The sequence below is a fragment of the Periplaneta americana genome, chromosome 3 (assembly GCF_040183065.1).
Source record: "Periplaneta americana isolate PAMFEO1 chromosome 3, P.americana_PAMFEO1_priV1, whole genome shotgun sequence".
NCBI lineage: Eukaryota > Metazoa > Arthropoda > Insecta > Blattodea > Blattidae > Periplaneta > Periplaneta americana.
Window position 1 is genome coordinate 165,383,940 of NC_091119.1, and position 12,996 is coordinate 165,396,935.

The window sequence follows — 12,996 nt, forward strand, 5'->3', positions numbered from 1 at the left end:
TTCGCCTCGGGTGCTACCGCCTATCATGAAAAATTTCCCTATGTTTTTCCAATTTTAGGTCGAAAAATTAAATATGGATTCAGGATATCCCACTAAACATTATGAATACCATCCATAAACACCGATAGTTGAGTTATATTGCAAAAGTTTGATTTTATAGTTTATTAACTCCAACATAAAAAATTGAGGTAATACTAGAACATAGCTATACAGTGTGTACAAAGATATTCTGATAAATTGTCGGAGACCGTATGAGGAGCAAGATAAGCAATTGTTGAATAGAAAGATATATCCGGAAAGGATCCGTGTACGAAATACAGTAGGTACGGAGTACGGAATGTTTATGTCAAAAGGTAATTTATTCACAGCACATCATCACGAAAATCAAGAAGAAATGAGTAGTTTCATTAAATTAATCAGTGAAATAAAGTAAACTGAAGTACAACAAGAAAAATAAAACACTACATTCTTCTGAATATAATGAGCATGTACTGTCGGTCACTAGAATTTGCGGCGTTTTTAATGCTACTTAGAAAATCCTATTCCTGATTTTACACCATTATATCAAATATTTAACCATTCTTAGTAAGAGGAGAGAAATTTTTGCTACTCAAAGAGAACCACTAATATTAGTGAGATGTTTCACTTTCCTCAAGAGTTCACATATGTTTTTACATCACCTTATTTTTTTTAATGTCGTTAAATAAAAGCACTAACACAGGCCGCCGGCGTAGTTAAAGCGGTAGCGCGTTTGCCTGCTAATTCGGAGCTGCGCAGGGACGTAGGCCCGATTTCCGCTTGGGCTTATTATATGCTGTGATTTTATCTGAAATTTTCCGCAATTGTAAAGCGAATGAAATTCATGACAAATCCTCGGCCTCATCTCGCCAAATACCATCTCACTATCGACAATTTCACTGACGCTAAATAACCTAGTAGATGTATACAGCATCGTTAAATAATCGACTAAAAACATTAATACTATTGGCAAAGTCCGTACGACACAACATAATATAGTAAAAATGGTAGCATATATTTGGTTGCTACGACTGAATTAAATCTGGCACAATGCAGCCAGTTTCAAGACGAAAATACCGCGATGACACCTAAAAATACTCGAAAATTAATTTTCTTTCATGTGTGTTTATATCTGTGACTTTCCTGGTATTTATTGTTCGGATATAAAGTATGTATAATTTACTACGCGACAATTCCAAGTTTCTCGATACAAATATCATGACGCTTCCTAAAAAGAAGTTAATTTTAAGTCAACTTTACTCATTTTTGTAGTTTTTCTAAGATGTTGCAGGAATATTTTCAAATAGTCCATGACTGAAGAGTAATAAACAATAGATTCTATTTCTCGATGTAAATCTCGTGAAAGGTTCCCTAAAAGACCTTAATTTTCAACTCTTGTCTCTATTTTTGTGCAAATAAATATTTAAAAGTTAAGTCACTACAATATGATTCAAGTTACACATAGTTTATCTATCAAAATCCCATAACGATAACTTCAAAGCGTCAATTTAAACTGCTTCTCTTCCTTCAGAGTTTTTCTTGAGATTTCTTACGAATATTATATTAAAATGAACAACAATTGGAGTCTAAAACGCAATAAAATGGAATCTCGTTACAAATTCCATTACTCTTTATCCCCTATCTTGCTTTTTGTGACTCCACCAGATTTTGTCGAAATATATATTAAAATAAACCACGTTTAAAGCCTGATGCACAACGAACCTGCTATCAATACATATACTATTATCGCACGTCCATATACATTAATCACGTTCTCAGATTTCCTGAAAAGTTCCAGATGTAATTATATCTCAACATGAACTAGGAAGGAAATCTAACACACAATTCACTAAGTTTGTCGATGAAAATATAACAATGGTATCTTAAATTTACATTAACTTTCACTCAAACATAATTTATTCTTCTGACTTTTCAAATTTTCCCAGATATAGTACTTTAAACCGAGTCACAACAGAAATATAGCACACAATTCACCGAATTTATCGATGAAAATTCCTTAATGGTATCTTCCAATACAATAACTTTCGCTCACACATATTTATTTTTGTAACTCTTCTGGGATTTTTCACGTTATCTTACATCTTAAATAGGTCACGACGGAATATTTGCATTACACCTACTATTTCGATATAAATACCAAATCGATACATTTTTAGATCTTAATTTTGACTCCTATACCTGTCCTTTTACTATTATTATCAGCAATTTTTCGGGTGCGTATCTTAAAATATTTACGATTTTGTAGTTGCTCTTACTCCGTCTGTAAGCATTACAGAAATTGTTGCTTAAAATAAGCCACGACTATCACCTGTTACAATAATCCCTCACTTTAAATGCCTAAATAAATTATAACCACAAGCAGTTGATACAGAATCGTTTACAACTATGTCATATTAAAACAAAGCTGCAAAAAACCGGACATAGCCGATCCGGAGCTGTAGGATCTGGTTTTGCACTGAAGCACTACGCGCTTGAAAATAGATTCTCAGGTACCGGCAACTCACCTGCTCTGTTTTTAACCTCACTCTCCGATGTTTCCCACGTCAACTGACCACTCTACTGCCAGACGAACTTCACAGATTTACCGCCGCGTCCCCCGTCTTTAATTCGCAAATTGCCACCAAGTGCCAACCAGGCAATGATAACGCATGCGCTCTTCATTTGTTTAATCATCGCTGTGTTATGTCCCAATTTTTTCTTGATGAAGATTTGGGTCCACTGAAACTTTGTTTTATATATTCTGATGTGATAGGATTTACACTTTATCACTTTGTGTCCCAGATTAGGTATTTCGGGACGTAGAGAGAATTCTCATGATATCGGAAAGGAGAGATTTATTGGTTTAAATTTCTGTACTGATCACCTAAATTGAAATAATGAACAAGTTTGGAAAATTATTATTATTATTATGATTTATTGTATTAACTTATTTTATTATTATTATTATTATTACTATTATTATTATTATTATTATTATTATTATTATTATTATTATTATTATTAAACAGCAGATATTTTTACAGGGGCGTAGATATACGGTTGTTAGACTGGCAAATGGACAAGGATTTACCCATTATTATTATTATTATTATTATTATTATTATTATTATTATTATTATTATTATTATTATTATTATTATTATTATTATTATTATCGAATGGTTTAAGATTTCAAAAAAATTGTTATACCTATAAGCCTAAATCTCTCTCTCCAGTTGTCAGATGCATGAAAGCTGCCTATTTACATTCTATTCATTCAGGTCCGTTTAATGTATAGTTTATTGTTTATTTTTGTAATTATCTATTCATTTTGTCATTATTGTTTATTTGTATTTGCTCTGATTTTAATAATTATTTGTTTGCACTGTGTCTTATATTATTCCAGTCTTCATTTATATGATTTCATTAATTCATTTGTAATTCATTTTATTTAATTGTCTTAAGTGTCTTATATTATTCCAGTCTTCATTTATATGATTTCATTAATTCATTTGTAATTCATTTCATTTAATTGTCATTATTTTAATTATCTCACTTACTAATTTTAATAATTATTTGTGCTATTTATTTTGTTACATTTGGTCAATGATTAATGTTGACTATTATATTGATTGTATTTCATCTCACTGCCATTTTCTATCATCCATTCTCATCATCATTTGTTGTTTTGTTTTGTTCTGTATCTTGTGCTAAATTGTAATTGGCCTTGTGCTGTTGTTTTGCACGTTAATATTATAAATAAATAAATAATTATTATTATTATTATTATTATTATTATTATTATTATTATTATTATTATTATTATTATTATTATTATTATTATTATTATAGGTAATAAACATGGCATGGAAATATCCACGGAAAAAAAAACAAAAATAATAGCATTCTGCGGCAGAGAACCTGTACGAAGCAAAATTTGTATAAATGGTAACATTTTAGAGAGGGTTAATGAATTCAATTATCTTGGTTTCAAGCTTTCTTTTCTACCTCATCTAGACACCTCACAAAAAAAATTAAATTAAATAAATCTGCAGGCATTATCAACAGTTTAATAAAACCTTCTTTAGTCCAGAAACATACCCGCAGTCGTCTGTACAAGACCTTAGCAAGACCTGTCCTTTGTTACGGCAGAGAAGCTTGGACCTTACGAAAAAAGCGATGAAAATAGAATCACTGCCAGTGAAATGAAGTTTATGCACCGAACAGCAGGATACACTAAATTGGATCATAAAAGAAATGAAGACATCCTACAAGAACTGGGAATGGAACCTGTACTGCAGTATATTCATCAATATCAATACAACGGGCTTCACCTTGTCAAGCGTATGCCTAGAACAAGGATTCCTCGAGCGATCTTGAACTACAGACCAACAGGGAAAAGATCACTGGGTCGCCCTGTGAAGATATGGCTTGAAAACTTTTGTAGACCGTAACAGTCCTTCTAGGACTATCACCTATTAGGAAGAAGAAGATTATTATTATTATTATTATTATTATTATTATTATTATTATTATTATTATTATTATTATTATTATTACTTACAATGGCTTTTAAAGAAGCCGGAGGTTCATTGCCGCCCTCACAAAAGCCCGCCATCGGTCCCTATCCTGTGCAAGATTATCCTGTTCCTAGTTTCATTTCCCACATTCCTCAAATCCATTTTAATATTATTCTCCCATATATGTCTCGGCCTCCCGAAATGTCTTTTTCGCTCAGATCTCCCAACTAACATTCTATATGCATTTCTGGATTCACTCATACCTGCAACATGCCTTCCCCAACTCAAACGTCTGGATTTAATGTTCCAAATATGTCAGGTGAAGAATACAATGCGTGAAGTTCTGCGTTGTGTAACTTTCTCCATTCTCCTGTGGTGATGATGATGATGATGATGATGATGATGATGATGATGATGATAGCCTAATAATAATAATGATAATAATAATAATAATAATAATAATAATAATAATAACCGAAAGCGTTCCAGACGGCAAATTCAAATTTGTCTGTGCACCATGGAGAAGTTCCGCTAGCGTTGTTTGCGAGATTTGGCTGCAAAAAAGCGAGTCTCAGCTCTGAAACAAAAAAAGAATGGACTTCTTTTCCTAAACTGTAAGCCTACTTTAATGGCCATTTTAAACTTGACAAACTAGGCTAGTCAGTTCTATGTTTTATTTGTAGACGTGTGATACAAAATATATATGTACAGTTTTGTGTTTAATATCAGTGTTTCTTTGTTTCATACTGCTCCTATAGCACAGGTACAATTTGTTTTCGTATATGATCCGTTATCCGAAAAATCAGTTATCCGAACACCCCGTCCCCAATTGTTTCGGATAATCGATGCTCTACCGTATTATTATTATTATTATTATCATTATTATTATTATTATTATTATTATTATTATTATTATTATTATTATTATCATTATTATTATTATTGCCGTCATCCTCATACTTTTATTTTTATCTATTTCTTCTGTTTGTTGCAATAACATTAATTAAATAGGCCTATTTTAAATACGTGGCATTCATTTCTGTGTACGCAATGCTTTGATAACAACTAATAGACTGACACTATGGGTGCTATTCATAGACATTTCGCTAGCCCACACTAAAAGCGTGCTGATCTAACCCCGGCTATCGACTGGTTACTTGTACGGGATTCATATATCATATCGCTAACACTGGTTTATGAATACGAAAAACGTTAGTTCGCTGATCATCCACAGGAAGCCCGCACTAGGAATGTCTATGAATAGGGTCCTAAGATTTCAGACTTGAAATAATAATAATACAAAATGTAGCATCGATCTTCTGCATAATACAGTACTAAGAGTTCGCAGATACGTACAGCAGACAATTCCTCAGTATTTCCGCGAGAAATTTTAAGTAAGCGATCAGCACTTAATAATGAGATTTCTTAAGCAACAACAATAATCTGCTAATTTTTTGTTAAATGCCACTATCTTTTTTTTTAACAGTTCTACTGCTAAATGTCTTAAGATTTGCATGTTAAATTAGTTGCTGGGGGATGCAACATTTTTTCGGGCCCATGTGCGTAGCACTACCTAAATACAGAGCTGCATATACTCATGATAACTGTTGTATTTGTGGATTAACATGCCATCCTATTGTGCCCCCCTCCAGGGAAATCGTATCTCCGCCTGTAGTTTCGAGTTAGCAACAACACTCAAATATTCTCTGCGAGGTTCTGAAGAATTATTATTAGTCCATTTGTGACATCATATACTGCAAAGCTGGGTACGAGTATTCGGCGATAGCTGTGATAAAAAGCAAGTACCGTGCGAAAATGAATGTGGAAGAGGAAATGAGGGGGCGGGAGAGGTGTTCATCCTCATTTCAAGGCTAGAGAAGCTCTGCTGTAACCAACGGGCTATTAGTTTTTAAATTATAATTGATGCTGACAGGTGGTAGACCCTAAATGTATTTTAATTGTTACAAACTAACTGATTTTTTATAGCCTACATATAAATTTCCATAGGATGAAACAATGAATTTTTTCATAGTTAATATAGGCACACAATTTGTTTGCAGGCATACAGAGTGGGCCAAAGAAACGGGAGATTTTTAACTAGTGAAATGAAGCTTTAGAGATTGTATTAAATTAACTTTTATTATAATATGAAAATACAGAATATAGTATGCCATTTGCATACAACCACTACTTCTTGAAAATGACATCCTTCAAATGTTCTCCACCAACGAGCATACATTCTTGTAATCGCTCTTTCAAGTTTCTCATTACACTTTACAACATTTCGACTATGATGACATTTGACATTTCTTCACGAATTCACGAATTGCTGTCTTCGTTTCGCGGTTCGTTTGCGTATAACTTACTTTTTAGATACACCAATAAAAAAATCACATGCACTTAAATCTGGGGATCGTGCATGCCAGCGAATGTCTCCATTTCTCGATATGACATAATTCCCAAACAAATTTCGCATTTCCGTCACAGAGATGGCTGCAATATGTACTGTTACACCAGCGAATAGGGATTATAAAGAATGGACACTTCGCGTCGGTACCTTTGATGTAGCCGGACTGATTTCAATGACCTTCAAGCCAGCTAAAGCGTGAGATTCTGCTTTCTCCCTAGAGTTGGCGCTGACATCACACCAGCTAGCAGTCGACACAGCGGAAATATAACATATATAATTAATACATCTAGGTACATTATGCACTCAAATAAAATAAATTGGATCAAAAAAATAATAAATCCGTCATTAACTGTAATGTCTAGACTCTAGAGTTCCTTTATAATGAGAGTTGAGACGTTGACTCCAACAACAATTAAAATATGTAATGATGTGATAGCGCTAAAAATGGAAAAACAAAACTCTTACGAGAAGTAAAACCATATACCTATATTATATTTTATATACAAATATTAAACGAATTCGATACTTAATTTTATAATATATTATATTATTTTATAATATAATTTATTATATCTGAAATATAAAATATTATTATTACAACTAGTTTGTCACTGAGAAATAAGGAAAAGCTGTTAACTTGAATTTATTTGAAGCAAAGCGTTACTGGATTATGCAATAAGGTAGGCGATGTTTGGATCCTGTGTCTTAACTCTGTTCTCAATTATTATCTTAGCGTATGCTCGATTACACTAACCTCTAGCGCTTGAAATTGGAACTATACGCTGGCGCACAGAGAAACAAAACACAGGAAATTTCGTTCAGTGTCCATTCTTTATAATCCCTATTCGCTGGTTACACCGTCTTGCTGAAACGAAGTTGATCTGTTGATACGAAAATTTCTTCTTCTCAATTGACTACTTAAAAATTTTGAATCATTGTCATATAACGAGCTGTATTAACAGTTTGCGCACGACCATTGGCAGTTTCTTCTTTATCCTGAGGTTTCTTCTTTAGTGCTGAGCTTGTTTCTTTTGCGAACCCAGGGTTTAATCGCATGAGAAGAGGGTACAGGATCATGACGACGGAATTGAAAGCGACGGCGAAATCCTTACGAGCAGCTTCTGCACGTTGACCATACAGATAAGATTTTGCAGCAAATTCTCGTTGCTCACCAGTCCAATGCCCCATGTTTGATAAATTGCGACAATCAGGCTACATCACAGTTTAGTATATACAGTCACGAAGCTTGAGTTTTGAGGGTGCTAGGAACAATAGACTATGCAGGTACTATTTCGCATTATTTGTAATGAGGCGATAGTAGCGATCCTAGTGGTTAGCAACTACCTATGGATGCATATTTATTACGTATTGAGCTTGTGACTGTATATGCTAGACTGTAGCTACATAAAGACAATGAATCTAAGCCTACTAAAGAATCCATGTACTACCAACAACAAAATTAAAATCTCCTCTTTATTTGTCCCACATTGTACAGCTTTAAGACACATAAAGTGACCGGCTGCCATACGCTAAGTCTTCTTCAGAAGACATCGGTTTATTCTGTGAGAGCGTAGATTTACACGTGAAGAAATTTCTTATGCACGATTCCGCTCTATTTTTCCTCTGTTTTGTTTGTTTAGTGCTTTTTCTGTCTGTTTATAGGACAAATGTGTATCTGTCTTCAATATCAGTCCAAAATATATACATATACTCCCCTAGAAAGCATTGGATTATAAGTCAGTGTTAAATGTGGAGGTAAAACTGACAAACAAACAAAACCTAGATGCACGTGAGGATAGCTAACGTGGAGCGAAGCCATAGGCTGACCAGACGTGTTTGTGGTTTTTCTTGAAATTGCCGATGTCCCCTGTTGGACCATAAAAATCTGGTCAGCCTAGCGAAGGTATTTGTTAATATTGAATTGGAATGTGGATTGAACCCTACAGATAAACAATTGGAGAAAACATTGAAAGTTTACATTAGTTACGTACACGACGTGATTTGACAATTTAATATGAACATTTTATAACAAACAGAAAAATTGAGAATTGCGAAAGATTAAACAATGCTGTAAAAGATTGCTTTATTGAACATTTCTCTTGGAAAAACAAAAGCTGCGAGATTGTGTGGAAAAAAAAAAAAAATTAAGAGGGGTCAGAGTACAGTAGAACTGGAAGGAAATATCACAGAACAAGTATCTGAATTTAGCTGTCTTTTGGCAACCTCATTTCCGATATAAATAATTATATAGACATAAAATTATATAAGAACAAGAAAATAAATTAAATTATTATTAAACGAAATTTAATAAAAAAACATATGTCCATACAAACAAAATTACGATTACATAATACAGTAAAAGCCTCTCTGAAATATAGCAGCGAATACTGCATCTTGATTCTACATACAATCTAAAACCAAACTATAAAAAACTCAAATGAGATTTTTACGTCTACTTTTAGATTTAAGCAGAATGGACAAAAAGAGGTATAGAGACATTCGGAAGAAATTCCTTCTTTCTTCATCCATTTTACCTCCTCTGTAATACTAACTTGTACACCGCTTTGGAGTAACGGTTAGCATACCTGACCGTAAGCGAGCGGGTCCGGGTTCAAATCCTGATTGGGACAAGTTACCTGGTTGAGGTATTTCAGGGTTTTCCCTCAACCCATTTATAGCAAATGCTGGGTAACTTTCGGCGTTGGACTGTATTCATTTTGTTGGCATTATCACCTTCATATCATGACCATAGATGTTGATAAAGCGTCGTAAAATAAACCACTAAAAAGTACCAATGCAGGGCCACAGCAGAGACATCACAGGACAATCACAAAACAACTGGCAACCATCTAGTCTCGTAGAAGGAAGATAAATGTTATTTCTTCCATTAATTGCACCGGATAGGGAGAAGTTAAACATTCGAAATATAATAAAAATACATAGGTATACCAAAAAAACGGTAAATTACCTACAGAATATGGAATCAACTCGTTTACCGAAGAAAGCATTCCACAGATATAGAGGAAGACCAAAACGACGATAGTCAAACCAAGAGCGTCTTGAGACATAGAAACAGACTCAAATGAACCTATACCTAAACCATGCATGATGAATTAGGAATATATATCTTAAACAAATAAAGAACCTGAATTTCATACTTATAAATTTCTATGTAATGAAATATTGAGTATTTTCGTAAAACGCCCATGAATTGAATATACGCATTTTATTATTATATACAGAAATTAAATTATAAACACTTTAAAGCAAGTACCTATATATTTTTACGAATCACAGAATGCCTTTTAATCTGTAAATAAGCTATAAAACAGTCGTTGGCCAAGAGTAAGAAACCAAACTGATGAAGTGTAAGATTTTCATCAAAGAACTTCGTGACAGAAAGCTGTAAGAAGGTGTACATCACAAAGCAAAGCGAGGTTAACAAATTTGAAACGCCCATGTAGTGGCTCAAAGTATGAAATTTGCCGTGTTAATTTTGTTTCTGTAGTGGGTGCCAAGACAACCAAAAGAATTATGTTCCAACCCACAAAAGAGGAGGAGTATGCTTTCTAGAAAATAACAAGTAGCTTCAGGCCCAGAAGAATGAGTGCTGACACACACACAGTTTATCTAACGTTGTGAATTTCTCAATATATGTGCAAATGGTCGTGATTTTAGAGTGCGAATTTATCGGGTTTTGCGCAAAATTTCTTGCCGTTGAGATTGTGTTAAATATTAGGTAAGTGAAGCACGAATATGTACTGAATTCTAGATTTTGTCTGAAATCTATATATGTGAAATTATATTACTATTTACAAATTTATTTACAATTTACATTTGAATTGAATACATATGAATAGATATCCGAAATGAGCAGGGTTCAAATAATAATGCTGATGATATAAATAATAGTGACAATGATAATGATAATAATAATAATAATAATAATAATAATAATAATAATAATAATAATAATAATAATAACAATAATAATAACAGTGATAAAACAAAAATATTTACAATAATAAAATAAATACTAAGACGGATAAAATAAAATATAAAACCACTAGCGAGAGTTAACACAACTTAAATAAGCATATAATAACCGGAAAAAATGACGAACTCGAAAATCAACAGAAAAGTTCGTTGTATCGCAGACGACAGCAACCGCCGTATTGACATTGTGTTGTAGGGGGGAGCTGAAAATCTACATAACTGCCGTTCTCTTCGAATCTTCTCGTACAATCTTGGGAAGTTAATGCTGCAAAAACAAAATGTCTACGAATCAAACTGTTCATTATTACCGGGATAAATACAAATAATACTGAAATATATTAATCGAGTTTCAGTTATAGATCTCTCCTTTCGTGCAAGAGGTATCATATCAAAATATTTTATGAATGGCGGGGAAAATATAAATTTCAAGAACTTTCTAGTGACAAGATATAGAGACAAGTACAATCAAGTGTATCTGTGGCGATGCTAAGGAATCATTTATTGAAGATATACACTGTTATTAATTTAAAAAATGATCTAATTTATATTACAATGTTTTATCTTATAAGTTACATGCATCAGATAAATACAATAAAAATTAGTACCATATAATGCTAGTAACACTTAAAAAAATAATAATAAAATTAAAACACTATTTTTAGAAACTAAATTTTAATCGCAGAATACCAGTTTTAAATTAAGTGTAAACTAATTTTAAAATTCTTCCAAAGTAATCTTCCTCGGTTGAAAATGCCTCAGTACAGTTGAAACAACTCACTAACGGAGATTGACAACGCAAAATGCGAACAGAATTGTGTTGTCTCTTAGTGTAAATAAGTGTAGTTCATCTGTTTTCAGCTGAAGGGCCAGGTGACACTTTGAAAATTAATTCTCGAGCCGGAATGATGTAACAATATTAAATTGTTATAATTAGGGACCGTGCTTTGTTCCAGAAGGCTACAAGATTAAGTAGCCTATTACTGGAGTTTTTAAGTAAACGACGCACATCCATCTAGCAAGCGAAGTACTTGACTTACGGTTCACGCGACTCTTGTTTCGTCAAGTGGGACAGAAAAAAATATGGGCCACTTTAACAATTACACTAACATTTACAATTTAAATTATGTACACTATGTACACTAGAATACGTCTATTTTTACTATTTACACTGTAGTAAAGAATGTAGGCCTACATTGATTAAACATTATCTACACATATTCAAAAAGGAGTAGGCCTACGTTACAAAAAGGAGTGCGTTACATGGCAGTAAAAATGTTTAATAGTCTCCCTATGGATGTAAAAAATCAACCTAAAAAACATAAGATTATTTAGAGCCAAATTAAAGAAGTAGGCCTATCTAATTTTTCAAATCTTCTATTCTGTAGGTGAATTCATGACATTCGACAATGCTTCATGAATATTTCTGTGTTGTATTAAATATTGATACTAAAACTTTGTGCTGTACTAGTTAGGAGAAAATCCACAAACTATTAGGGAAAACACGGAAATTTTACTTGAATCAAGTAAAGAGATGGGTTTGGAAGTAAATCCCAAAAGACAAAGTAGCCTATATGATCAATATGTCTCGTGACCAGAATATTGTACGAAATGAAAATATAAAAATTAGAAATGTATCCTTTGAAAAGGAGGGAAAAATTCAAATATCTTGGAGTAACAGTGACAAATATAAATGACACTCGGGAGGAATTTAAACGCACTTAGGTTTGACTCTCTCTATAGGGCCCATTTCCTCCATACATGACACTTCCCTCACATCGCATGCTCAGCAGCCATTTTCTGTTATACGTCTCGCACAGTTACCGCGAAATCGGCCGCTGTTTCTATGGTAGTACCTTAAGCTTCTAAAACCTGTTTATCGGGGAAAATTTTTATAAAAAACTTTAAAATGTAATACAAGCGCATCTTATCTGTGTTACAAGAGATGTTCAAAGTGTCCTCCTTCTTATGCTTCGATACATTTTTGACATCTCTGAAGATTGTTCTGAAATACTGGAATAATCACTTATTGTGAAATCCATGTTGAATCTTTCG

At 33.2% G+C, this 12,996-nt stretch overlaps 1 protein-coding gene across 1 annotated transcript in view; it reads right to left on the reverse strand.

Annotated features, from left to right (window-relative positions):
• The window catches only part of LOC138696820 (uncharacterized), a 53,044-nt gene extending 50,347 nt beyond the window's left edge, over positions 1 to 2,697 (reverse strand). The window contains exon 1 of the mRNA XM_069822255.1: positions 2,544 to 2,697. The gene's annotated coding sequence lies outside the window, so the exon portion shown is untranslated. The remainder of the gene's footprint in view (positions 1 to 2,543) is intronic.
• Positions 2,698 to 12,996: the final 10,299 nt, after the last annotated feature.